Below are 25,946 nucleotides of genomic sequence, written 5' to 3'. Positions count from 1 at the left end.
TTGGTGAAAAGTAAACATGGGCGTCTGTGTTGACCGTTTTTTGTGTATTTTTGGCCTTATCTGCGCCATGTTTGTCCAGTAATCGCCTACTCGATCGTGGTCTCGCTACATCACAGAATTCTCTGCTAAACCTTTGTTGTGTTGAACAACGTTTACAATGTGTTTACTGCTAGCAACAAAAGTGAGCACGACCCTGAGTAAAAATAACGCCGGCAGTATATTTGCCTTTTTCGCCCTCCTCTCCTCTTCCTCCATCCACTTCTCAGCAGTAATGCTAAGTACAGCATCTTATGCTTTTTATTTTAATGTATTTCCGTTTTATATACAAAGTATTTTGACCTAAATTTCGACTTGTGAAATCCGAGCTACGCGGAAATTCGTGTTACATCGCCAGTGTAGGAACGGAACTCGTTCGTAAAATGAGGACTCCCTGTATATATATAGTTTTTACCTTATTCTATTGCATCATGTCATATCATGTCTTATCTTACCCAACCTAACCACACCGTATCTTACTTTATATTAAAATTATCATATCATACATTAGTACATTTGTGCAAATTGTACACATATTAATTGTATTGAATTAGCATATTACCATACCTTAATGTAATGTATCAGACCTTATCATATTGCATTGTCACGTCTTGCCGAGTCATATGTTATAGTATCGTACCAAACCTTACCACACCGTATCATGCCTTTGTGTTATTGCATTGCATCATACTGTATATCTTACAGAATCACATACCACATTTTGTGAAATCTGTTGTATGGTGTCAGCCATGTCTTGTTGAGTCTCATCCAAGCGAATCTGACCACACCATATCGTACTTTCACGGTATTGCATCGCTCTATTGTACTTTCATGGTATTGCATATACTGTATTACGTATATCGTGTCTTGTCGTATGCATATCACATCGTAACTCTACTCAAATTTCTTATCTTACTGTATCATACAGTACCTTATCTTAGGTGAAATCTTTTCAGCCATATCATATCGTATCTTTCAATGCCACATTTTGTGTTGTCTGTTATATTGCGTCAGCCACGACTTGCTGAGTCGTATCTTGTAGTATCTTACCAAACCTTACCACACTTTATTGTACCATATTACCTAATGCTACCGAACCATATCGTATTGTTCCTTCTTGCACGCATATCACACTGCAACACATCCATACCATACCTTACCGTACCATGTGATACCTTACCATCAGAGGTGTCAAGTAACATTAAAAATACTTTGTTATCTTACTTTAGTAGACATTTTGGATTTCTGTACTTTAGTGGAGTAGTTATTTTTAAGCCTACTTTGTACTTCTACTCCTTACATTTTAACACAAATATCTGTACTTTCTACTCCTTAAGCACAAAAAAGGCTGTGAAAGCAAGATTAATCAGAAAATCGTGTTTAGACTAGCAGGGCACATAGAACATAATGAAAGGAGAATATTTGACTTGACTTCCGCTTTAATGCATTTTTTCTCTTTATATTACTTTTTAGTTTTGTGCTTTAAGTAGTTAAGTACTTAAGTAAAAAGCTGAAGTTGATACTTAAACTTCTAATAAAGTCTTTTTAAATCCCACTATCTATACTTCTAATTGAGTAATGAACATGAATCCTTTTGGCACCTCTGCTTATCATATTGCATTACGATCTATCTATTTATCTCTAATATCTTTTAGCTGGAATGTTTATATGCAGATTGGCTGTTGTGTTTGCTCTCCAAACACCATATGCGAGGTGTACACCTCTTTTTTTTTTTCTTTTTTTTTTAACATCTTTGAATCCCTTGGAATGGCTGATTGTGGTGGTGGTGAAGAAAAAGGGGTCATATTTTATTCTGGTTTATTTTAACGTGCCTTGGTAATTAACGCAGCATGTCCCGTATCTGGCCAAGGGCCTGGAGTTAAACAAGTTTATTGTGAAATGTTTGCGTTCTCAGCGGCGGCGGCGAGGCTGAGGAGCCCACACACAGAATATTATTTCATACTCTAGGGCTGGAGAAAAAAGCGGGGCTGGGGAGGACTTTGGAGCGCTTATTGTTTTTGATTACAATAAGAGTCTTTTTAAAATAGATCAACGAGGACGTCTGAAGGTGTTTACACAAGCCCCCGATGTTTCAGATTAGCGTTTTTTTTATTTTGGGGGTGGAAGATGGCTTGCAATATGGATGAGCTAAACGGGCCTCATTTCAAGGCTAACGCGGGCAGCTGCTACTCTAAAATTGTTGAATTGTGGGACAAATCTCAGTGATCTTATCCAAAACATCATTTGAGGAAGGTTTTATGTGCACTGTTACTTGTTAGCGTATTAGCATCAAAATAAGAATTGTCAGAAACTAGAACTCAAAACCAGTGTGAAGGCTATAGTTATGATACGATAAGATGTGATAAATACAGCATACAGTACAGTATACTAAGACAAGGGAAGATACAACGCTTTAAGATGTGATGCAATGAGAATACCTAATATTACAAAAAGATCAAATGTTATACAGTATGATGATGATGATGATATGATACAGTAAGATAAGATTAAATAAGATTAATTCATAAGGTTCAGCACAGCATGGCCTGATAATTTACAATATGATAAGGAATGATATGATACTGTATGACGTGGTATATTGTTTCACACGGTACCATGATATGACAAGATACAGTAAGTAAGATCAGAGTTGATATGGCAAGATGAAATACTGCACGATAAGGGAGAGTAAGGTGTCATAGAATAAGATATGGTACTGTAAGATGAGAGAATGTATGGTCAGGAAAAGTACAGAACGGCACGGACAGATAAGACAAAATGTGACACAGCACGATTTGGTAAGGTAGGTATGACATGGTACGATATGATAACATACGGTAAAATATGGTAAGGCAAGCTAAGCCAAGATACAACACAGAATGATAAATTACGATTATAGTATACCAAATTATGACAGAATATGACACGATAGGGAGGGGCTCAGCACGGCAAGATAATATGCGCAATGACAGTTTTTTATAATATGGTAGCGTACCATGCTACAATTTGGTGTTATGGTACGGAATGATGAGATAGGACATACTGTTTCACAGTAAATATCGTCCAGTATGGGACAACATATGTGATATATCACATATTTTACCATGACTGTTATGGTTGGGTGCAATACGAAAACATAATATACATGCAAGCTCATAAATAAATAATTAAGTCAATCAATGAATCAATCAATCAAAATAAACTTAAGGTAAGGTATGACACGGCATAGCTTGGCAAGATGAGCTCAAATAAGATATAATACAGAAATCATACAATACAATTAGATAAGAAAGGATAAGTTACGGCACAGCATGATATAAGAATGATATAAGACAAGATATGAAAAAATACAGTATAATTTGATACGATATATCACGTTGCATCAAATGACGACAATATGACAACCTACTACTGTAAATTATACCATACAGTAAGATAACATATGGTGCAATATCGTACGATAACATACTCATGGCTGTATAACTATGTATGTATTTTATAGCACACACACACACACGCACACACACGCACACATGCACTCAACAAGTAGCGGCCAAGCTCCATCGATCCACTTGACTCAAAGGCCCAAATCTCGACTGTACCATTTGAACCTTTTCAATATTTAATCATCACACACACACACATACACATGCGCATTCTCGCACACACACTTTACAACAGATGGTACTTATTCATGTGTATGCGTGTGCGCATCTGTGTGTGTGCGTGACACATAAACGGCGCGTGGTGGCCGTCTTGTGCCCAGACTGCAGCCCGATTCGACCTTGAACGGCCATATTCATTACATCATTAAGTTACCTCTTCATTAACTTTTCATTGTTTATGAAGGAAAAGAAGAAGAAGAAGAGGAGGAGGCTCAGGAGGAGAACGGGGAGGAGGCTGGAGAAAGGGGCTCATTGTCGGGACACTACCTTCATCTTTGTAGTGTGCTAGCATGCTAATGTGCAAGCTCTTTATACAGTGTTTATCATCTTATTATGATCTTTCAATTTTTTTGTTTCACTTGTGAAATGAGGTTTTCCTGCCATTGCTGTTTAGTGTCATAGTAATGAACAAAGAAGAAATTATGAAGTTAACAGTCTAATAAATCGAGGCAGATGCACAGCTAATATGCGGTAACACAATACAAAGAGGCTGAAACACATGTTAAGACACAAATAACATGTTAACAGTTGCTACCACACTTCTAAAAACAAAGCAGAGGCTTAAAAAAAAAGCTGACATGTTTTGTAGGGACAGAAAACAGGCCAAAATGCAGCTAATGTGTTAAAGGACAGACACCAGATGACTTCGACAACAAAGACTTCGGCTCTACTAAGAACCGGATTACAGAGGCTAAAATAAAGTTAACAGGCTACCAGAGGCTACCACACTGCTAAGAGACAGCAAAATCTAAAACACTGCTAATAACTGCTAGCTCACCGCTAATAGACGTAACACTATGTTACTTCTATAAAAACACAGCTAACATAATATGAAGAGAGATATGTGGTGAATTTGGAAATACACTCTGATGCCTGAACACGACTCTGAGACTGGGTGTGTTCAGAGAGGCACATCACACTCCCCTGCCATTGATTTCTGAATGCACCATATGTTATAAACCAATCAGCAGCTCCTGCTTAAATTGTTTCAGAAAAGATGCTAAAACACTAGACGATAAACTCAACTACTACAGTCTTTGACACTGCTAACTGCAAATGGACAGATAAAATGACAAAACACACCAAACAAAGAACTCCACATTGCTAACAAATGTAAAACAGAGGCTAAAACACTGCTAATATGCTAATATAGACTGAAACACTGCTACTAGAGACACGAAACAGATGCTAAGAGAAATGAAACAGATGCTAAATGATAGCTAAAAAGGACACCATATTGCTAACAAATCTTTTATATAAAAGTGGCTAAAACATTGTTTTCATGCTAAGAGATGATACCATACTGCTAAGGCCAAAAAAAGACCAAAACAAAAAATCTAAAACACAGTTAAGAAATTATGTCACCACGCTGCTTAGAAACCCAAAGCAGATGCTAAAAATCAGTTAGGGTTACCAAATGGCTAAGGGTGAGGTAGCAGAGACTAACAGTGAGCTAACATGGTCAAATGCAATCCTAGATGACACATTACAGATGTTAAAACAAAACTAACAAATGCTTCCACACTTCTAAGAAACATATCAGTGGCAAGAAGAGTGCTACCATGCTAATACAGGTTACCACAATGCTAAGAGATAGACAGCAGCGGAGCTTCAACATGGCTAACAAAGGCGTCCATACGGCTAATGAACCGAAAACAGGCTAACACCGTGTAATATGCTAATATAGGGCCTGCACACTTTTCAATCAGAGATAGCAGAGGCCAGCTAACATGCTAGCAGAGGCTATATACCACAATATGTCATTATACACAACAAAGGCTACCATGAATGAATACAGAGCAAGTTTATACTTGATCACTTTTTTTTTTTTGCAAGTTATTTTTATGATGTTTGCGCAGCACTGAGGCTGAGCGGCGAAAGATCACGGAGCAATTAGTGAGCCTGACGCGTAAAGGCGGGGGAACAGAAAAAAAAAAGTCTCAAGAGGCGTTAATAAAACAACTTTAAACATGCTGAGCAGGACATTTATGCAAATGTAAAAAAAAGGAGGGGGAAAATGCAATGTGTAATCAAATTGGGGCAAGGCAGATAAAGCATCTTTTTCCTCTGTGGGTGTTCTTTCTCTTCTTTCGCAAGCAAGAAGGCTGCTAAGAACGCAGGAATTTGCATTTTTTCTTCTTTTCTGCCTCTCGTTTTGTGAAGACACACATGCACACGTAAGTGAATGTAACAAACATTCATTACATTTCATTTGTTCATTTGTATGTTAGTCTACTGGTTAGTAAGTTCATTTCAGTTTTTTCCTGACACTATTAATTTTTTCTTTTGTTATTTTATGGAACTTCACATGATATTTCAATAAAACAGTCGGATTCAATTTGATTTTTTGACGATTTTTTTTACCCTGGTGAAGCTCTATGCTGTACTGAGTGCCATTCTACTTGATGTAGCTGTTGCGGCTAAACATGCTAAGACTTGCTACCACACTCCTTGTAAATACACAACAGAAGCTACTACACTGATAACACGGCAACAGCATGGCCTAAAACAAAGCTAAACTTCTAACGGAGCCTACTGCACCACAAACACAGACATCTAAAAATAACCTGGACTGCAAGTTGGCTCTCGCGGCTGAAGGTAGAGGGCAGCCATTTTGCATTGCCACTGTTACTGACAACATCTGTTTGTTTTTTCTGAAAGCACTGTTATCAGTTTTACACGAGGATCCTTTTCTGGACTAATGAGAGGGTCGCAAAGAACGAACTTCACTGGCTGCATCGACCATTCAGAGTATCTTGTCTCAGTATCGTGAATTGTGGCTTAAATAGGTTATGTTTACATTTCGCAGCAATAGTCACTTATTATTAATTCCGTTCTTCGGATGCAAATTAATCTTTGAGTATCACTCGGAGATATACCTTTTGAGGGAAATTCATTATCTCCTTCTAATGGTTGAAATGTGCATTTTGAGCTCCTCCTAGATTTATTGGTACAACCGTGTGCCACACACTGTGGCATTTCCGCTGTGGAGACAGAAAATAATGTGAAAACGCAGAGAAATCGGTCTGTATTTGAGTTAGGCACGCTTAGCGATTGGCAATACAAGGACTTATGATACGATACTGTATGACATGCATTACACGTTCAGGTTATTTTTAGATACCCGTTGCGACAAATGGATAAATAACAGAGGCTAAATCCCAGATAACAGGATAAGAGTAGTTACCACAGCTGAGGCTACCACACTGCTAACTGAGGCTAAAATACAGCTAACATGGTGACAATGGCTACCACACTGCTTGTACAAAAAAAGGGGAATAGACCGGAAGTGACATCATTGGTGTTGATGTAGAACTGGGCAGGTTTGAAATTGACACACATCAGTTTGATCGACAGCTATCACATTTAATAGAAGGGGCGTAATTAGAGCTGGCCATCGTCCCTCCGTCTCCGAGTTCTCGTCCTGCATATTTAATCGACCCACATAGTCCCCTTGTTGGCGACAGCCAATCGGCGTCGAGAATGTAATTTTCACATAACACGCAGGCGCCGCACGAGCAGACCTGCCGCCAAACGAAGAAAAATGATCAAACAAAAACAACTGACACACGCGCACGTACAGCGTGGTGATAGGTGAAATAAAAAGAATATGGGGCACATTTCATTGCGTCTGTGGGACCGCAAGGTACACAACACTGTTTTATTTTTTTCTTACTCGACCGCGTGTCTATAGCACGGCACGTGACGTGGTATCGGTTAAGTACGTTCACGACGCCGTTTGACTGACTCCGACCGACTGGGACCATGTGGGTCGATTAAATATGCAGGATGGGGACTCGGCGATGGAGGGACGATGCCCAGCTCTGGGTGGAACCCATTATGACATAAAACCAAAAATAAAACCTAAATTATTTCAAAACCTTTCCACCAATAAATAGACCTAAAAAAATATGCGATAATAAAAACTCTTTTGAGAGGCTAGGTAAAAATAAACAACTGAAATTTGTCTGGTTGCACAACTGTAGACACCCTCTCACAACTGGGTATGTGGTTGTGTTTAGAATTAACTAACAGATTCAAACTTTGCCAGTTAATAAACACCTGCCGCCATTTAACGTGCCTCTGATTAACCTCAATTAAAGTTCGGTTGTTCTAGTAGGCTTTTCACATGTGTGTAGACATTTTCTAGCCACTGTAAATAAACAAAAGAGGTCACAACACTACTAAAACAAGTACTGCATGCTAAGACACAGCTAACATGCAAACAATGGCTAGCACACGCTTTGTTTGCGACTGAGGTAAAAAAAAAAAAGGATTTGTACACATTCCATGACAACAGCTTTGTTTTGCAAGAACATAAGGCTCACTTCCTATTCCATTGGCTCATTAAGTTCAACTTATTATTTTTCAGTACCGTGCATTTAGCGCATTTAGTAACATTGTGTGCGCGGCGTATGACACACACTCAGACACGCACACCAACACACACAAGCATGCACACACAGCTGCACTGCCATCATGTCGGCAGCGTGTTAGACTTTTGACAAAAGGGGTGGGCTGGACCGCATCAATGCCAATGTGTCGTCATCCAACGTGTGTGTGTGTGGGGGGGGGTGTGTGTGCGTGCGTCGGGGTGTGTGGGTGTGTGTGTGTGTTTGCGTGTGCATGTACAACGTGTGTGTGTGTGTGGCATGTGTGCGAAAGAGCGAGGGACCTGCTCGCCCCGGGGACGGTGTGTCACATAAGCTCCGTCACAAGGCCGCTTTATTGGGCCTGGCATGGGTCAGACCCCTACTGTCGTCTTCAAATATGGCTGCCACCTGCTCGCCTTGCACACACACACACACCCACACAAACCCCCGCACACACACTAGCGCCCATATGTGTGCACACGCATTCATCTGATGTGTTGTGGTTAATTGTAACAAAAAGACAAAAATGTCCACTTCCCAACAGTCGGCGCTTGGGGCTAATTTCTTACAGGCTTTTCTCACATACGTGCTCACTTTTTTGTATTTATTCCTTTTCACAATATTTTGAGGCTATGACATTATTTTCTTTTCAATAATATTATTGAATAATATTGAATAATAATATTCGAACGACTATTTTATCGAATTTTCCTTATTTTCTGATTTTTTTTTGTATTTCATCCCATTTATTTATTTATTTACATTATTTTAATTCATGTAACTCATGTAATTAAATATCTTATTTTGAAATAAATTTTCATTTCAATTGTCATTTAATTTCATTTGCATTTAATTTATATTTTTATTCATTATTTATTATTTATTTACATTATATTATTATATGCATACATTATTTATAGTTTCAATGTAATTTTATCTATTTTTATTTGTAATTTGTACTTTACTTTATATGTTTAATATTTATTTGTCTTTAAATGCTATTTTAATACAGTTAATTAATATTTTAGTTTTATTAATACTAATTTTAGTTGTACTTTACGTTTGAATTCACTTCAGTCCTAATTTTGTCTGTCTTCTTGCACACTATTTTGAAAATGAGGCAAAATGTGTGCGTCGATGCCACCCTCCCTTCACATTCCACATGTCTGCACCAAACACACACACACACACACACACACACGCCCACACACCCCAACACACACACGCTCACACACATAAGTATTTTTAATGGAGTGGTACATAAAAATGTCCACACCCTTGAAGTGTACATTTTGGGGAAAAGTACAGCGTGCCTCCAAAGTGGCCAAGTCATAGTATACAGGACGTTATTAGAGAGCTGAATCTAGTGGATGTAAGTGTTTTGCTTTTTCTTTGGCTTCTTTTATGTGTGACGCCCACTCATTCCAAGAAAGAACAACCCCAGTAAATTAAGCAAGGTAAAAAAAAAAAAAAAAAAGAAGAAAAAACTTTGTCATCAGGGTGAAATGAGCTTGTGAGAACTAGAATGGGCTAACTGCATTAGTGGCATTTATAGAAATGAATAGAAAAAAGGGCCATCTCTCAGATGAATGCTGGTCTAAATCAAATCAATCTCTTTTATTGCACTTTTGTTGAATCATCATTGCAACATTGGGCCACCTCCAATAAAAAAATGAAAAACTAAATAGCCACAGCCATCAAAGTGAGGTTCAGATATAGAACTCAGAAACAGAAAAGGGAGTTCTATGCAATGGTGATGGATTTGATGGTTGTTTGGAATTGGACCAAACTGCACTAAACATTTTTGGTTATTTTTTTTCTAACCCCAGTTTTTTACTTTTCTTTTGGACAATTTAGATGATACCAACCAGGAGCCAACCTATGAAAATGAATACAATGACAGAATCTAATACGTCCAAAGTACAAAATCCGAGCAAAACCAACATTTCTTTAAAAGCAAGCATCTAGAAGAAATAATAATTTCCATATCGAGTAAATCAACAAGGTGACCCCAGGTTTGATTGCAGCCATCAAAGTTGAACTCACACACCTACAAAATGACCAAAAATGGAGTTAGCCCATTCAGTCACTCAGAGGTGAACTTCTGTTTGCACTAGCATGCTATGTGGGAATGTTGATGTGACTGAAAACGTTGCTTGTATAGTTCATCAAGATCCACTGTATCATCATCATCATCATTGTGATTATCAGTTTTCTTATTATTCTTATTACTGTGATAGTAATGTTTTAATTAGCAATGCAATAAGCTTTTGGCACAATCTCACAGCCAAGCTTCTTTCCAGCTCCACAAAATCTGCTCCCCCCAAAACAATGCGAATGTCATGCTTTATATCCACTGTGTGACAGCATGTGTGTGTGCGTGTGCGCGTGCGCGTCCCCCGATGGAGATAAGTCTGAGTGGTTAGGAGGGAACAGATGTCAGCTGGTGTCGGCTGCCAGGAAGACTGAACAAAGCCAATCAACGTCGCCTCGCTGTCCAAATGCACGGCGGCGAAGGGAGACCTGAGTCCAAACGCAATTTAACACACGCGTGCACGCACACCATCATGAGTGTTGTGAAATCGAAAGTACCATAGCAAAGATTGGCGAATGACAAAATGGCGTCCGTTATGTGATCTGCTATGAGACGTCGTCATTCACAAGCGTGCGGCAAGCCTTCGCTTATAAAGGATTTTTATTTCATCGACATATTTCTTACGCAATGGAAGTGTTTTGCTGCCACACCAGAAATTTCAAAAAGTTAAATAGCATGTTATAATGTAATACATGTCATGTTACAACATAAGAAGCTCCACGGAATAATTTGATAAGTTTCAAGTAATGGTGAGAAGTTTCATGTACCACCATATGTTTTAGATTTTATCGTGATAAGTTTCACCATGATAAGTTATCACATTAAACTGTGACAATCATGTTAAAGCATGCTAATTAGTCACATTTCAACATGATGATTTTCATGTTTCAGTCAGGGGCGGAGCCATGGGTGGGCCTGGGTGTGCACAGGCCCACCCAGATTGACAGACTGCCGACCCAGTGCGATTCATGGAAAAATGTTATAATACTTTTAATTTTTTTGGAAATTATTAATATATTATTTTTAAATTTGTGTTTTTTATTTTATTGAATATTAAGAATGGCATAATTGCGGTTGTCTAAAGAAGATCTGAACTTCATCTTATTCAGTTTGTCATTTTATTTGAATATACAATGTGTCTGGACAGGAGGATTGTGCTCAGTGAACGGAATATTCAGGCCCACCCTGATTTTTCCAGGCCCACCCATTAGCCACGTTCTGGCTCCGCCCCTGGTTTCAATGTTCTAAGTTTCACGGAATTTCATGTGATAATGAACACATTTAAGTCCATTGGTGTTGCTTGATTTCTTTGATGTTTACGAAAATGTACGTTTGGTCCATTGAATACTCTAAATGTTCTTTTATATTTACTGAAATGTATATTTTGGTCTTTGAGCACCCTTGATGTTAATATATATATATTTTTTTGTTTGTCTTTGCCCATTATCCATAGAACCAAAGCACTGATTTTGTTGTGTTGGTCGGCTGTTTGCGAGGTTCTGGGTGCAAATCAAGCAACGTGTTTGGGGAGGGGTCCGCGCACCTCGGCCGGCCTCGCCATCCATCAGCAACACGTTTGAGTACAAAGTAATGACGCGTGCAGTCTCATACACATGTTGACGCCTCGCTAAATAAGATCCATTTAGCCCGGCTGTTCGGGGCACACCCCCCATGCCTTTTAAAGGGGGAATCAACCCAAACATCATTTTTTCAAGAATATGTTCTATGCATGCCTACTAGTTGAAACAAAGCATTCTGATTAATTTTGCGTTTGTTGAATAGGAGTTAATCCACACGTTTTTAGCCATCTCTGGGTCGGCCATTTTGTCACTCCTGTCGATTGAAAATGACATCACAGTTGCTAAGGGCATCAGTTAAAATCTGAAATTGGATTTTTTTTTTTCTTCGTTTAAAGGCCTTATGGCCCTACCCAACAAAAATGATTAAAAATACAGTCAGTCTTGATTTCTTGTGAAGGTGCGAACTGTCCCATATATCGACACTGCGAGGTGCCATTCTAGCATAAAAACAAGTTGGCCACAGTTACTTGTGAAAGGTAAAAACAAATAAGCAACCTTTGATGCACTTTGGATAAAAACAAAGCCGTTGCGTGTGTGGCGGCGTCACGTATGCAAAAATAAAAAAAGAGAAAGGAATCAAACAAAAGGGTGAGTGGGGGGGTGATGGTGGGTGGGGGGCACGGGGGGTTGAGCTAACAGAGAGACCTTTGATTTCTGCAAATAGACGACAACAACAACAACAACGGCGTCCTTGTGGGAGGTAATAAACTTTTTTCCACGCCATCACGCCGCACGGAAGATCTCCACACGCCATGGCGAGGCCATTTTGAGTGAGTGTGTGTGTTTGCGTGTGTGTGTTACTTCCTGTTGGTTTGTTTACCCCATCATTGTCCCACCACTTTCACAGTAGCCTAGCTGTCTAATGAAGCATTTAGCGCTAGCATTAAGCGATGCGGCAAAGAGTGGGGTTGGGGGCGCTGAGAGAGAGGGTCCCATTGACAACCGGTCACAATGGTGGAAAAAAATAAAAAAATAAGTGTGCGTCATCTTCCACAAAGCGGGTGATCGCGGTGGCAAGGGACACCCGCCCAAGAGAATAAAAGATGGAGGACAATGTTTGCATGAGATACGTAAATAATCGTACAAAACAAAGAAAAAAAAGAAAAATGAGGATGAAGAGTTATTGAACCCGTATTATATCGCAGATGATTCAGCAGCAGTTCTTTCTAGTATATAGGCAAGTTCCAATTTAGAAGTGTAGTACCACATGAAGCCAGGAACATGCCTGGCAGCACTGAGCTGAGCAGATGATGTGGAATTAAAAGCTAAAAGAAGAGGCAGAGAAGGTGGGTATTGTTGTTTGTTCTCTTTGTATGCCGTGCTGCACCATATGTGTTAAAGTAGCACCTGTTTGAAAATGTATAATTATGTAACTGCTGTGCTATTTTCCATGAGCCCATGCAAGTTATTTCACATGATATATTAGTGCTATCTAGGGGACTTTCATTAGACAGTATGATACAGTCTGGTTGAACATTTTGGTTCCTTAGACCATTAGAATTAGTGGACTAGTCATTTTAAACGTTTTCAGAAAGTAAGACAACAAATTGAACGAACAGGGGTATTCCAATTACCTAGACTCAACCTTTACCATGACCTAAAAAACTGACAATTAAATTGAAATTAAATTGGTATTATGACAGAAGGTTCATGAAGAATTGGTCAATGATGCTATTAGGCTACCAATAATCAACATTTCATTCTCTTTTGATTTACAGCAAACTTCAACTGGGAAAGAAAAACAACTTGAAGCAGGCATGCTTCGACTCTTGATTGGAGAACTATGTGATTACGAATCTTTGCAAATGATGTCATACAATATTCTCCCATTTTTGGGTGAAAAGTGGAATTCAAACTGATACTGGAGTTCCATACAGAGGAGGGAGAGAATCCTAATGATGCTTTTTAGCCACCAGCGTTAACAGCCCTATCCATCCCCCCGTTCCCGACCCAACCCCCCCGCCTCTCGGGCGGCTATTAGCGGCGCACTCGAAACGGCGACAACAAAGCACGGACAGACACAGCCGCCTTAATTGTGCGTCTTTAGTCACGCAAACGTCGAGCCTCATGGGCAGCTTGCTATCGCTGCCGCCACGGTCGCCATCACGGTCGCTATGGTTGCCCTCCATGGTTCACAAGGTCAATTTATGATGCCCCCCTCACACACACAACCTACTGCCCCGGGCCCCTTTTAACACACATCACACTCACACAATGAGGACATTTTACACTATTTATCCTGATAAGAAGCGTTACATGCATGATGGAGATGGCCCATGTTCTGTATGTACAGCCTGAACTCACTGGAGGCACCCGAAGCTCAACATTAACTACCACACACAATTTTTAAAAACCATTTTATATTGTAATTTTAACTCACTAAATATGTGAAGCATGACATCAAAACATTAAAAAAAAAAATCACCTTTTAATTTTTATTATACCTTATTTAGATGTTTTTATCATTGAAAAACAATATATATATATATATATATATATATATATAATTTAAAAAAAACTATTTGAATAAAAATAATATATGGTAATGTTATTTTATTCATGATTGATTTCATTAGAAGATAGAATGACAGATTATTATAGTTTTTATTAAAAAAATGTATTCTAATTTAATAGAGATATGTTAAGTAGTACATTAAAATGATTTTTTGGGGCAAAACAGCTCTTACGGTTTAATATCTTCATGTTAACTGAAAGCGAAGGATCAGAAAAGATAATGAGATTTGAAAACATCAGGATTAAAGCTGCTTAGACTTCACCACTGCTTACATTTGCAGGAAAACAGGAAGTAGATGAAGAAAACTGTTTGTTTTTATTCATCGTTTAGCTGCCGACCAGAATGGGTGGCTAACCAAAAGTGCTGCACTCCATCTCATGGCCACTGACTCCTATGTCATTATTTTTGGGGCATGATCAAAAACAACAAATTTATTTTCATCGTAAGCACAGACAGGGGGAAAAACAATTTTCATAAGAAAAAGACGAAGCTCTCGTGGAGGATGGCAAGCCAGCCAGGACCCCCTGCTGCTCTCAACTACATGCTACATAAATAAGCATTATGAATCACGCTAGCACCCCGTCACAGTCCAAAACGAGACATGCTTCACGTTTAGCCTCAATGCTAATGAGCCACAAGAAAACATGTTTGCTCCAAAACTGACCAAAAACCTGGAAACTTTGCCAAGTTGCGATGCGGAATTGTCAGGAAAACATTTAATAAATTGTGGCTATTTGTGAAAATAAACAGCTAAGCGAGCTGAACCAGAGGTGGACATTCATCAATATTTTAGTCTGTCTATGATTATGCCGTCCCTTATTTCAGAGTTCCCGCGATCAATGGGATCCGCCATTATGACTTGAAAAAATTACGGAACACCCTCCGCGGGCTCACAACACCATCACCATTGGCTAAGAGACCGATATTGGATTAAAAAAGGAAAATGACGTATACGCTCTCCCGGCTTTATGGGTAGAAAGACGCAACAGCGCTCCTGGCTCTAGTGGTAGAAACACGATTATGCGTTCCAGGCTTTAATGGGTTAAGGCTTGCAGTGTGAACTTGGCCTTATTTGCCCTTTGTAATGGAAATGTCATTAAATGTTTCTCCATTCGTACTTGCATGTGTTTTCCATCAATAACTTTCTTCTACTTTCTTATTGGTTGAAAGGGAATTTATGGCACCACTTGTTATCTTGACGTGTATTTCGACGATTACTATTGGACAGTTGCACAGTTGGATTGTTTGCTTTCAAAATACTCGTACAGTGAACCTGGAAAGTACCGGTATTCATTGTGCTTCACTTTTCCAAATGTTATTAGAAGGAAGAGGCCACGGATCTCGAAATATCATCAACTGCATCAAAGCAACTGAGAGGCTGGAAGTGTCGCAGAAGTATGGACCAATAAACTATTGTGAATTTTGCTTCTTGCTCAGAGAATAGCAAGTTGTGCAAAATGGTACTGAAATGTCAAAACTTTCCAAAGTCAACAGTTTAAAAGTTCACACGATTTTCACCTGTAAAGGTTTAAGTGCATTTTAAGGTTGATTGTACCCAGAAGGTGAATAGCACAAAGTTGATATCGATGAAAAAAGTTGGGGTGGAGGCTTTGATGGTGTTTATCCTGGCCGGTGATTTTGGGGACGGCGGCGGTACGTTTAAAAAGCGGGAATCATGGTTCCATTGAGGGGGAATCTCCTTTGTGGCTGCACACATTGGGGACGCATTTAAGCCGGACAAAGGAACGTCGCTCCCGGCCTCCGCTGTTAAGTGCATGTGGCCTTGTCGTCGGGGCCCGTGGGTGGGTTCCCATTCTTCCGCGTCCTTTCGGGAGCGGCCATTGAACTCTTAGCGGCCGCCGCTATGAAAATTCATCAGGATTAAAATGACCTCACACGCAAAATTAAAGTTCCGGCACAATGAGTGGCTGTATCTTTTTTTTTTTAAGTCTTACCGCAATTGTTTCCTGACAAAGTGGTCTCCACTTCACAATGAGTACCTTTCACACGCACACACAGCGACCGCCGAGGAAGACGGATTTCACATATCAATCAAACCAGGGCAGGAGGAGCTCCGGGGGGGGGGGGGGGGGTGTCCTTCACAGAGTGGGAACAGACTTCATGCTTCCCGCTTTTCACCACAACTGTACAATGAAATACGGAAAGTGAGCAGGTGAAGTTGTAATGCGCCACCCACTGTGTTGGCCTAGCACGTCATTGCTAATCATGCTGGGAACTAATACAGACTCGAGAGGGCAGCCCAGATAAGAAGCACATAATCAATGACGTCTTTTAAATATAGCATCAGTGCTAATGGATGACGCATCCTGAAGGTCTTTTCTTTTCTCATACGCTTCATATACAAATAGAGACAAGTATTGAGACACTCTCTCTCTTGATCAGTTGAACAAATAACTGTAGGTTGGACAAGAAAAAAACTAAATCGTAGTTATCTCTGTATCAACAGATTTTGAAAAGTTGTATGTATGGAGCTATCGTATTCATTTTGTCCACATATTCATTTTCAATTCTAATACTTGTGTGGAGGACAAATTTTCTTTGTTTTTCACAAAATTTCTGTGTCCTGATACTTTTGTTCACATTTTCATCACTTAATATTCAGTAGGGGTCTCAATACTTTAAGTCACAGACCACTTTCCACCTCCTGTCACAAAGGTTTTGTCCAAACTCCACACTTTTACTTCTTACGTGCTGTCAGTGTCCCAGTAGTTTTGTCCACGTTTCCTATGGTTTTTACTTCCGATTGGTGCCCCTGTACCTGTGTCCAATGTCCCCATTTTTTATTTTACTTTTCACATCCCAGAGGTGTCCCAATACCTTTGGCCACATTTTCATAACTTTACACTCAGTAAGTGTCCCAATACTTTAGGCCACATGCCACTTTCCACCACCTCTCAGTGTCCTGAAACATTTGTCCAAACTCCACCTTTTTACTTTTTTACTTGTTGTAGGTGTCCTAATATTTTTGTCCAGCATCCACATTAAAAATAAAAAGACCAAACATTTCTCTGGTTGCATTTAAGTGTCCAAACTCAAACAACGCGTGTGTGTGTGTTTCTGTCTGCGTGCGTGTGTGTGTGTGTGCTATATTTAGAGCTTAGGCAGTGACAGCGTGGAATCGGGGACGAGTCGGCCTTGCACCGGGCCGTGACACAGACGTATGTTAAAGCTAATTAGATCATGATAATAGCTTTAGGGCCCCAGTGATCAATGCCCCGCGTCTTTTCTTTGTGCATCAACTTTAGTTAAACGCACACGCACTTAAAGCCACACACACATGCACACACTCAGGCAGACGCACATGGTCTCGATTGTTATTAGCCTGCAAATACAGAAACAATTCATGAGGGGTTTCTTGCATTCAAGCACAACTTTGTTCAGTCTTGGTAAGCAAAGCTGCAAGTGACTTCAGTACTGATTCTGCTGACAAAAATAGTATCAGAAAATTTTTCTGCCATTCAAAGTTAGGGTAAAACTGGTTGGCAACTCTGAATTGTCTCCATTAAGTACAGTGGACAAGTGGTTAGGATTTCTGTCTTGCAGTCTAAGGATCCAAGTGTCAGGTGCATTTATTTTAATTAAGGTGGCTTGTTACTCGTTAGCCAAGCTTTTGGAGCATTTTAGTTGAAATTGTTAGCCGCATTTATGTGACACCTAATTACAATGTGTGAAATATGGCTTACTTAAACCCAGATTGTTGCTGCTTTTAAAAAAAATCATAAAATAAAAATCCACGTTCGTTAGCCGCCATATAGCGACACTATTAAAGACTTTCTCGATTTGTTATTAAAAGTGAAGCTTGCCCTCATGCATACGCGTATGCGGAGTATGTAGGTCACATGGCAGCACAGTGAGACTATTGGACGTGGGCTTAGCACGCTGTTTGTCGACTATTAAGCCATTGTGCCAACTCAGCGCTCCTTTTTCACACAGCTGTGCCACTGAAAGGAGGGGGAAAAACACCTCAAACACACACACAGGCACACGCACGCACACACACACATATATAGAAAACACTCACACACTATTTGACACATCTTTGTACGTCAACCTGTTTGCATAAAACGTCCATGTTTCCTGGATAGAGAAGCCTGCTGTGATTCGGCCATAAACTCCCTGACCTGCGGCAGTGGTCGTGGCGGCCCAACCACGGGAGTCTTTAACCCCCTTTCACAAAGATTGCTTTTTTTCTGACTTGTTCCATGCAGCTGCCCTATGTTAAAAGTATCCATAGGAAATGTGTTGGAAGTTGACAAAATGCTTTCAAAGAGGCGGTGGCTTGTCTTCATGGTTTATACACGACTAGGCATGGGGTGGTTACCGTGTTTTGAGGTAGCGCCATTTTAACGGTTTCAAAACAGCTAAAACTTTCCATCAGTGGGATGAGCAGTTTTGAGCATCTTGAGATGCAGCGTGTACATCCCTCTGAGGGTCTACATGTGATGACAAATTGGGTTTATCGGTCATGATTGGAAAAAAATGGATTCCCTGCCTCATAAATAGGCATGGGCCCATTACCGGTTTGACGGTTTACCGTCAAGTTTTCAATAATCGCTAATACTGTCTGTCACCTGTAATGAGCTATTCTTTTATGTTTTGAGTGGACATCTAAGCAGGGCATAAAATGATTAGCTGCTTGTAGAGTTGCCTCAACGAGCCGTCTCTTTAAGTTAATTGGAGGACAGTTGGTTTCCCCCCCCCCCCCCTTCTCAGCGAGCAGTGAGGGGAAGGATGAGCAGTTATGCACGGAGGAGGGGGAGTGGGGAAAGAGGTAGGTAAGAGACAGTGACATGGATGTCTTTGCATAGTCCTGTAAATGAAAAAAACTTAAATGTGTAGGTACCAGCGTATACTAGTTAGCCCCAAGAAGAACATGAGTAGCCCAGGGATTTGGCCAGTGACATTGTGACTTGCTCCAAGGAATTAAAACACAAGAACATTGTTAACATTTCTTTATTTCTTTAAACTTAATATGGTACAAGTTTTTTAATGTACCAAATATTCTATATTTTGTTTAAAAGTCAAACACATTGTGTTCAATGGGGGAAGTTTTATTTAACCAAATATATATGTATATATATATATATATATATATATATATATATATAAAAAAGATTCTCTCTCTCTCGCATAAGCGGCATGGATAATGGATGGATGTATATATGTTCGTTTTTTGGAAACTTTGGTTCTGTATATTTTCGGTACAAAAAATGATTTTTTTTAAAAATATGTTTATTTTGAAAAGATGACAAGTAAACTGTACTTTTTTTTTCAAAAAAATAAAAATAAAAGCGAACCATTCGCTAATTACACCAGAACTAACAATAAGGAACTCTTAATTTTGTAAATTATTAAAACACTGAAATCTTTAAACACTCAACAGCAACAGCATATGACACATCTAAGTATTCAAATTAAAGCCAAGTTGTCATTACAGTACATATATACACTTTTTGTGATGAAAACAATACATACAATAACAGTTACAATTATTGCTAACTAAATTAAAACTATTTTTATAATGAAAAAAAACAGTTACTTTAAAAAGTCTTTATGAAATTGTATACACTTTTTAGGCATTGAAATCTTTAAATGTTCAACAGCATATTGTAACGAATTGGGTTATCTGTGTTGTGGTCGGATTTGTGTGTTGCTGAGTTGTGATGTTTCCGAGGTTCATGAATGCATCGTACAGCAAGCGAGTGGAGCAGCGGAGAAAGAAGAGCGCGAGCAGTTGTACTTGGATTAATAAAAACGTTATAATTAAACTACGTCTGACGGCGTGTTCCTGGAAGACGCTACAATATGATAAATCTCGCTATTTAGGTTTGACGTTTTTGCTCCCTCGTCTAAGAAACATTCACAGTCGGATGATGCCGTGCATGTTAGACGCGCTACATGCCGCCCATCTCATGTAGCAATGTCGGCACACAACTTTCAGACTTAACCACGTACCTTTCCCCATCTGCGATTTCAACAGGTTAGCCAGAATGTTCCCAAACAGGAGACCGCATTGTACGGGGGGAACCTTCGAGCTCTGGCTCTTTTCTGGCTCTCACTGTTGTGCCACCACTCTCCTCTCCCGCATGCAACAATCAAATCAATAGCGCCCGTGCATAAGCTAGCGTTAATAAGTGGACCGAACCGAACGCAAGTGGACGGAACCGAACATGCTATACCGAAACGTATTAATACAGCCACGTGTACCGTGACACCCCTATACTCTTAAATATATGGAACCTGGATGTAAACTTTGGTATTTTTGTCTGTGATAGTTGTGGAGATCTGACATGCCAACCCAACTTCGTCTGATGGCTTTTTCACACGTCACACCGGCCGGCCTCAATCTGACTGCGCAATGCCGTTTTACTGTGTAAAAGCGCACCCGATATGACAATATCCTGCTTCGCCGGCTTGTGTATGAAAGGCAGCGGCCAATAAAGGCCCACCAAGTACCCCCTGCTAGGCCTCGGCAAGCGTGCCAGGAGGACGCACCTGCTTGGATGGCGAGGGTGGCCAAGAGCTGCCAGCTTAAAAATAGGAAAAAGATGAGGGGGGGGCGAGGGCGAGAGATGCACGTGTGCGTACGTATTGAAGCGTTAGCACACCCCCACGCACCCCCTTCACCCAGCCCTCACCCCCGAGTAGCAAATGAGCCCAGATGGTGATTGATTTTTCAAGTGTTGACATCCCTGCTTGAGAAACACCCCTCATATGCACAAGCACACACGCGTGCACGCGCTTCTTTGTGTCGAACAAGTGAGGCACGCAAAAATCATACCTTCATCATCATCATCATCCATGTGACTGCCAACAGCCACCATTGATTGACTAAACAGCAAACACACACACTTGCTATTTTCAAGAAAATCGCTTTTTGTCGTATTTGTCAAAACTGACAATATGACCTGACAGCAGTACATAAGTAAAATGATCCGTAAAAATGAATAAACAAAAATAGAAATTCATCCCTCTCTGGTCCTATCTTGTGTTTCCAATTCGATTTTTAAGAAACCACAACTCCCAAGGAAAAACAACCAATCCGAGACAGACGGTGTGACTGACTATGTTAGGTTTCAGGACCGTTGCTGAAACTAGGGTGTAAGATCTAACTTCACAAAATAACAACTAAATGCCCATACCTTTTTTGCTAAAAACTGGTCATAAGACTAGAAAACAGAATCAGAGCCAAGTTAAAACGTCAAACTTATATTAAAATGTGAAAATTATCACGTTAAAATATGAGGTTTATGATATTAAAGGAGACGTCAACCCAAACAAATTTCAAGAATATGTTCTATGCGGGCCCACTAGTTGAAACACAGCATTCTGATCAATATTGTGTTTGTGGAATATGAGTTAAGCAGCAAAATTCACCCATTTTTAGCCCTTTCAGGGGGCGGCCATTTTGTCACTTCTGTCGACTGAAAATGACATCACAGATGCTCAAGGCTCAGATAACAAACCGATCATGGCTCATTTTCAGAAAACAGGTGAGCTGTGATTCGTTGTTATCTGAGCCCTGAGCAACTTCAGTGTCATTTTCAGTCAACAGAAGTGACAAAATGGCCGGCCCCAGACTGAGATGTCTAAAAATGGGTGGATTAACTCTTATTCCACAAACCCAATATTTATCAGAATGCCTTGTTTCAACTGCCTGCATAGAACATATTCTTGAAAAAAATATGTTTGGGTTGACTTCCATTTTAAATATGAAAATGATCATATTAAATTGTGAAAATTACCTCAATAAAATGTGAAAATTATCACAGCCAAATGTGAAAATGAATACTCTGAAATGTGAAAATTACCATGCTAAAAAAAAAATAATGCTCAAACATGAAAATGATCACGTTAAAGCTGAAAATGATGACATTGAATGTGGAAACCATGACGTTAAAATGTGACACCACCTTAAAACGTGAAAATGATCATAATAAAATGTGAAAACTACCACACAAAAACATGAAAATGACCATGTGAAAACATTAAAGTTATCGGGTCGTCTATCTTGCGGTAGGTCTTGAAGTGTCTATCAGGACTAAACATATTGCCTGGAAAACTGACTGTGTGTGAAGCAAATCAAGAAAATAAATTGTGTCCTTGCGGCGACCAAACGGACATTACAGTTGAGTAAAGCTCAATGAGGCGCCCATGAATGAAAGGGTGACAAAGGAAGACAAAAGACGAGACGCTCCTCCTCTTCTTCTTCTTCTCCTCCTCGAGGGCACGTTTAAGCGTGAAGGCATTCGGCCATTACGTGGCATTAACCTCATTACAAAACACAGCAGATCAAATTGATTTACAGCTGCCATTTTGTCGCGCCACTCTCGATCGATGCTTCGACTCTCCCTTCACGCGGCTGGCGCTTTTTTCCCCTCCGTCTCTCGCTCGTCCTTAACGGCTTTTTAATTTTGCTGTCCCTGCGCAAAAGTAGGAAGGTCCGGAGAGCCCCTGAAGGGATCGCATGCTAACGCAGGCTAACAGACATCGTTCTTGTTGGGTTCACTATGGCCGAAAATTAAAGGGAGAGGAGAGAGGTTGTTTCAAGGGTTAGAGCTAGGAAAGTAGATTTATAAATTAGGGATAGGGATGCAAGCTAAGGTTACGTTTTTAAAGTGATGGTTACAAGTCACGATATGGAGATTGAAGTTAGTTTTAGGGTTAGGGATTCACGTCAATGTTATATTTTCAAAGTACTGTTTCAAGTCAGGGTTATGGATTCGAGTTAGTGTTATGGATTCAGAGTGCGGTTTCAAGGCAGGGTTAGGGACTCCAAAGCCACTGTAAGTTTATACTTACAAAGTATAGTTTCAAGACAAGGTTAGCATTTCATGCCACAGTAAGGTTGAGCTGTCAAATAATGGTTAGCGCTTCAAAGCAGGGTTTCAAATCACGCATAAGGATTCAAGTCATGATTAGGGCCTCAAAGTAGGGTTTCAAGTCAGGCATAGGGATTCAAATCAAGATTAGGTCTCAAAGTAGGGTTTCAAGTCAGAGTTATAGTTTTGAACCCCACTTAGGGTTTCAAGGTAAGCCAAAGGTTTCAAATAAGGGTTATGGTTTCAAATTGGTGTTACAAACTCAAATTAAGGATTCAAAAGAATGTTTCAAATCAGGATTAGAGTTTAAAATTAGAGTTCTAAGGCAGGGTCAAGATAACAAATTAGGGTTTTAAATTTGGTTTAGTGCCTAGTAGGGTTTCAGGACAGTGTTGGTGTTTCAAGTTAGGGTCTCAAGTCAGGGTTAAGCTTTCAAATTAACGCTTTGAAATATGGTTAGGTTTCCAATTCAATTTCAGTTTCCAGATCAGGTCGGCATTCTCCTTCAACGTAGGGTTTCAAGTCAGGCTGGCAAAATGTCTCTAAAAGAAGCGAGCAGCAAAGTCGTGCTCTCATTGGCCGACGTCTGATGTTCAAAAAGACTTCAACAAAATGGCCCGCTGTTTTCAAATCACAAATCAATAGGAACGCCTTCTGCCTCCTTCCCGAGGGAGCGTGCGGAGGAGTGACATCATCATCCAGGGATCAGGTGACACACCACGCCGCCCCTCCCCAACATGGCCCCTCCCAACCTAACCCAACCCAACCCCACCCCATCTTCCTCCGCTGCACTTTTCACACGTAAATAAAATATGAAGACTTTGTGATTCACGTCCTCCGCGACGACCTCGCACCAACACGTCCAGACGTGCGTTCGCACATCAACACAGTCGCACCAAGATTAATGCAAAGTTGGGAAACAAGTCAGGGTTATGGTTTCAACAAGGCTTTTCAACAAGGGTTAGGGCTTCAAATGAGGTTTTACGTCAGGGATGTGCTTTCAAAATATAGTTTCAAAACTGGATTCTAGTTTTAAACAAGGGTTGGGTTCAAATTAGGGTTAAGGTGTCAATGTAGCTTTTAATGTCAGGATTAGTGTTTCAAGTTCAGTTTTTCAACACTGTTTTAGAGTGTCAAAGTAAAATTAAAGTAAGGGTTAGGGTTTGAAGACTTGATGCTGGTTTCAAACTTAGGTTAGGGATACAAAGTAGGGTTTCAAGGCAGGGTTAGGGTTTCGAGACGGTTTTATGGTTTGAAACAAGGAGTAGTAAAGTAGGGTCCTAAAACTGGATTATGGTGTTTTACGAGGGGTAGGATTTCACACTAGGGTTTAAGGCAGCGTTAGGGTTTGTAATTAGTTAGGCTTAGGGTTTCAAGACTGTGTGTAAGTTAAATTAGGGTTTTGAGGTTTTAACTAGTGAGTAGCGATACTGAGTATCCGTTTCGGGCCGATACAGGTATTATTTAAAATTATTGGGATCGTAAAGGTTGTCGATACCAGCCACCGATACTTCGGGCAAAAATAAAAGTGACAAGGAGTAAGTCTTCCTCCACAGTAGTTGGCGCTATACTGCGATTGAATACTCGTACTGGTATCGGTCTGAAAAAAGTGGTATCAAACATCCCTAGTTTCAAGAATACCATAAGGTTTCAATTCAGGATTAGGCTTTCAAGAGTAGGATTGGGTTTCAAACAAGGATTATGGTTTATATTTAGGTTTCTAAGTGGTTAGGTTGTGAAGTTTGGGTTTCAAGTCATAGTTAGGGTTTCAAAGGGAAATCGTGGATCCATAATGAAACATGGTTATCAAATAATGTGTGTTAGTTAAATTATATTGTGATGCCCATAATGCACACAAACACACACAAAAACACACACACACACCCACACACTCGCAAGTGCGTAGCCAATATTCCATGCGTAAATATTGTAGCGGAGGTGGCGGCCTTCTGCACATGAATGCGAGCTGCTCATCCGCGACTTGGTGAGAATTTTCCAGACTGACGACACACATACACACTTATACACTTGATCTCTTTCCTTAGCATGTCTGCTCCACCCCAACACACCCACACACACACACACACCCCCCCCCCCACACACACACACACACACCTGTGTTACATAAGTGTCTGGCCGGTTTACAGGTGGGCAGACAGACGGACTGGCAGACAGACACACGGACGGTTGAACCCTTGCAACAGCAGCACGAGCTAACGAGCTAACGAGATTAGGTGGGAATTAGCTGCTGATACGTTTCAACCTCCAAAGGCGAACGCCCCCAAAGTGGAACCAAACATCATGATAACAACGCGGCAGGAAATGGAGCCCAACGGCTAACTAGCTTTTTTCTTTCCTTCCATCTTTAGAGCCTAATTATTTTCACGTTACTTCTGGATGACTTTTAATAGATTTAATGAGTAATTTGACTTTCTTTTATAGTAATTTTCATTTATTTTTCCACTAATTTAACTTTATGAGAGTAGCTTTGCTTTATCTTAGTAGGGTTTTTTTACATGGTTATATTTACTTTATTATAGGAATAATTTAGAAGTAGTTTTTACTCATTTTACTACTTTATTTTAGTAGTTGTATTTTTTGTTCATATTTTTAAGTTATACTTTATTTTAGTACTTATTTAAGTAGTAGTTTTATTTTATTTTGTAGTGGTTTTCATTTATTATTCTTACTTTAGACAAAGTTTTATTTTTTCTAGTCATTTTATTTTATTTCAGGTTTATTTACTTAATTTTAGTAGAAGTTATACTTTACTTTGGTGGTGGTTTTTAATGGTAGTTATACTTTATTTGACTTTTGTTTACTTCATTTTAGTATTAAG

At 39.8% G+C, this 25,946-nt stretch overlaps 1 protein-coding gene across 5 annotated transcripts in view; it reads right to left on the bottom strand.

Moving 5' to 3' along the window:
* The window catches only part of znf536 (zinc finger protein 536), a 240,464-nt gene that overhangs the window by 158,431 nt on the left and 56,087 nt on the right, over window positions 1-25,946 (bottom strand). The window lies entirely within an intron of this gene.

Source organism: Filicampus tigris, chromosome 3 (genome assembly GCF_054856515.1).
Source record: "Filicampus tigris isolate MCC_2025a chromosome 3, RoL_Ftig_1.0, whole genome shotgun sequence".
Taxonomy (NCBI): Eukaryota; Metazoa; Chordata; class Actinopteri; order Syngnathiformes; family Syngnathidae; genus Filicampus; species Filicampus tigris.
This window is presented reverse-complemented; position numbering and strand designations above follow the sequence as displayed.